The 3,206-nt window shown below is 32.9% G+C and overlaps 1 pseudogene; it reads right to left on the bottom strand.

The window, feature by feature from the left end:
• Positions 1–361: 361 nt before the first annotated feature.
• LOC112025277 (vacuolar iron transporter homolog 1-like) lies at positions 362–1,788 on the bottom strand (annotated as a pseudogene).
• Positions 1,789–3,206: the final 1,418 nt, after the last annotated feature.

Here is a 3,206-nt window from a genome sequence, read left to right as displayed (position 1 = left end):
TTTGGTCATTTTTAGGTTTAGGTGTTATTTTGGCCATTTTTTAGGTTAAAGGGGTATTTTGGTAATTTTAGTGATTTTTGGGTATTTTAGAGTACGGTGATTTGTAGAAATGATAGTTAGATCATAATTGGGTCTAATTGGGTACTCAATTAAAACCCAATAAATATTAATGTTAATTGGGTTTAATTGAGTTAATACCCATTTAACCAAATTAATAATTGGGTGGGTTTGGGTCTCATTTAAGTGGGTGGGTTTGGGTGGGCAAATGAGTTTGAGTTGATTTTGCTACCCCTATTTGAAGATCAAACATATCTTGAAAGTAAGAAACTAAGATAAAAAGACTTGAAAAACTAGCATATGATTAGAATCCAGCAAAGCCAACCAGTTTGGTTAAGCCATAAGTAACACCTATAGCCATCCAGCTCCCCATCAACACCCTTAACGAGTACTTCACAATTGGTGCCTTCCCAAGAAAAAAACCTAACCCTCCAAACATTAACAAGGCAAAGCTTACAACCGCTATTATCAACCCTACCCACACTGCATAATCCTTTACAAATATTGCCCCTATTAGCGGTACCCATGCTCCCACTGAAAATGAAAGTGCTGAGTCTACTGACGCTCCATACCAAGAGTTTGGCAATTTCTCCTTCTCAGCGTCTAGCTCCTTGACTCCCATGTTCTCAATGCTACACTCTCTTCATTTGTGCCTTTTCTATGTAATATTGTGAGTGAACTGAAACGAACTCTCCTACAGCCATACTACAAGCTTCTGCAACTAACCCTGCAACTCTATTAAAGATCATAGTCTTTTCTTTTATGACAGCTCCAATTAAAATCACTAGACCAACCTATTAAAATAATTCCATAGACACCAAGTAGATATGGCAAACAAATAAAGTATTCTTATGTTTAGATCTAATGGTACCATACCACAATCACAGGTACCAAACAACAGCCTGAGCAACCAGACTTAACATAAATATAACAACTGGAACTATTAAGAATGGTCAAATATATAAGCACTATTTGATAAAGTAGGTTTTATATACACACACACAATCTTTTTTTTTTTTTTTGAGAAGCATATACACACACAATCTAATTCATTACAACAAAAACCTATGTATCTCCCAACATAGAATTTTGCTAAAAGTAAACCAATACACCAAAATATAATCTTACTATACAAGAATACTAAAATTAATCCCATGTTCCCGATTATTCATAACTTTATTACAAAACCTAATACACGCAACACATATACTCCTCCAATGTAAACTACTTAAAAGTGTGCAATTGAAAGTACCACTACTTCACTAAATACAAAAATCAATCCAATTTTTGTTTGAGAAAATGGTGACACTCTCAAAAGTCAAAACACCATCCTCGTCACCCTTATTTGGGAGTTTGATGGCCAAGATCAGTACTCTTTGAGCCCAACATCTCAAAATTGCTACAACACATCATCACACAAGATTTCTTTGTATTATTCTCCAAATACGAAAGGACTTGCTCTTTCTCCTCCTCGGTCTCAGGCTCCATGTTTGAGCAGCACATTAATACATTCTTCTTCTTATGCTTTAAACCAACTTTCTTCTCTTTCGCGCTCTCTTTTTCTTGATGAGCCTCTTTGACAAACTCCACGTTTGAGCAACAAATCCAGAACGACTTCTTGGAGAAAAACCTACATCTTTTCTTCTTCTTTTCGTTGAACATCAATAGTTCAGATTCATAGGATGACATGTTAGCACTGGGTGGTGCAGTTGGAACAATGTCGTAACCCATTTTCTTTGTTTGTTATAGAGAACGAATAAATCTCTAACCATGGATTGCTTTATATATTCAATGATTTTTACTTGCTTGCTAGTTAAGCAAATAGTCAATACACGAATTATTCAAACTTTGAGATTTGAGGATACATTACATTTGGTGTATTTCTAATCTTTAAATCCCAATTGAATTAAAGAATTTGATTAATTGTAAGGGGACCGCGTTAAGCAAGTACTTAACTATATAATAAAGAAAAAAAAATGACATAATCAGCCTAAGTAGAGAGAGGATCATTTCTAGAGATTGACCAAGTAATGGTGAAAACAACTGATGCTAACAATTTTCTAAACCGAACATTGACAATTATTAAGGTTCCATATTATATATATACACGGATGACATTTTGTGGGTACTAGCTCATAGATTAATAATCGATAACTTAAGTCTATATGTATTAATAATAAATAAATACAAAAGCCAACTTTGTAATAAAAAAAAGAGAGGAAAATATAGCATTTGAGTCTGCCATTGAGTTGAGCTGCAGTTGTGAATGCATTAGGTTCCAACATATAGTCTCTATCTTCACTATTATTTTTTTAAAGTAGTTTATTACCCACGGAAACATTGAATTATAATAAAAAAAAAAAGGAAAAAGTAAAAAATTGTGTCAATATTTTTGTTGGATTATTATTATTATTATTATTTTATTCTTGAAATAGTATTGATTATTATTATTATTAATAGTGTTGTTGTTGTTGTTAATAGTTGTACACCAACTATGACACTTAATTATATTGCATTTTGGGCATCCTAGTAGCTAGGCTAGTCATGAAGATTGCATGGCGTATTGTGGTTATTTAAAGATCATATATTTTAATCAATCTTCTGCTACTATATGGATCTATGTTATACGAAAAAAAAAAAAAAAACACAAATTCATCGATCTTAATCAAAAACAATTTATACGAAAATAAAAGAAACACAAATTCACTACCATACAGATCTATTTATTCCAAAATAAAAGAAACACACAAAAAAATCAAAGCCGATGGATCTTACTCCATAGACTTCTTCACTCCAAGAAGATTAGGAACGATGTACCTTGTCTGATTATTTTACTCCTCCTTTTTGGGTTTGTCTTGGGAGTCTCAAATAAAAATGTTAATGCAACAGAGATTGTGAATAAACACATTCTTTAAATATACAAAGAATTTTACCACTTCTTCAGCAATAAATTGAAAATTTTTTGTCAACCTATTATAAAAATATATTTGTGGGGAGAGGAATATATCCACCTCGTGGATTTCGGACCAAAGAAGGAATGCCATAGAGACACTCACAAAATAAAATATCGGCCCAAGCCTTAACATTGAAAAGCCCAAACCCATGAAGTAGTAGGATAATTTGGACTGGCTATCGAGGTAATCCGAAGA

Source organism: Quercus suber, unplaced genomic scaffold, assembly GCF_002906115.3.
Source record: "Quercus suber isolate HL8 unplaced genomic scaffold, Cork oak 2.0 scaffold_136, whole genome shotgun sequence".
Classification (NCBI taxonomy): Eukaryota; Viridiplantae; Streptophyta; class Magnoliopsida; order Fagales; family Fagaceae; genus Quercus; species Quercus suber.
The sequence above is the reverse complement of the archived record's forward strand: the minus strand, read 5'-3'. Positions and strand labels throughout refer to the sequence as shown.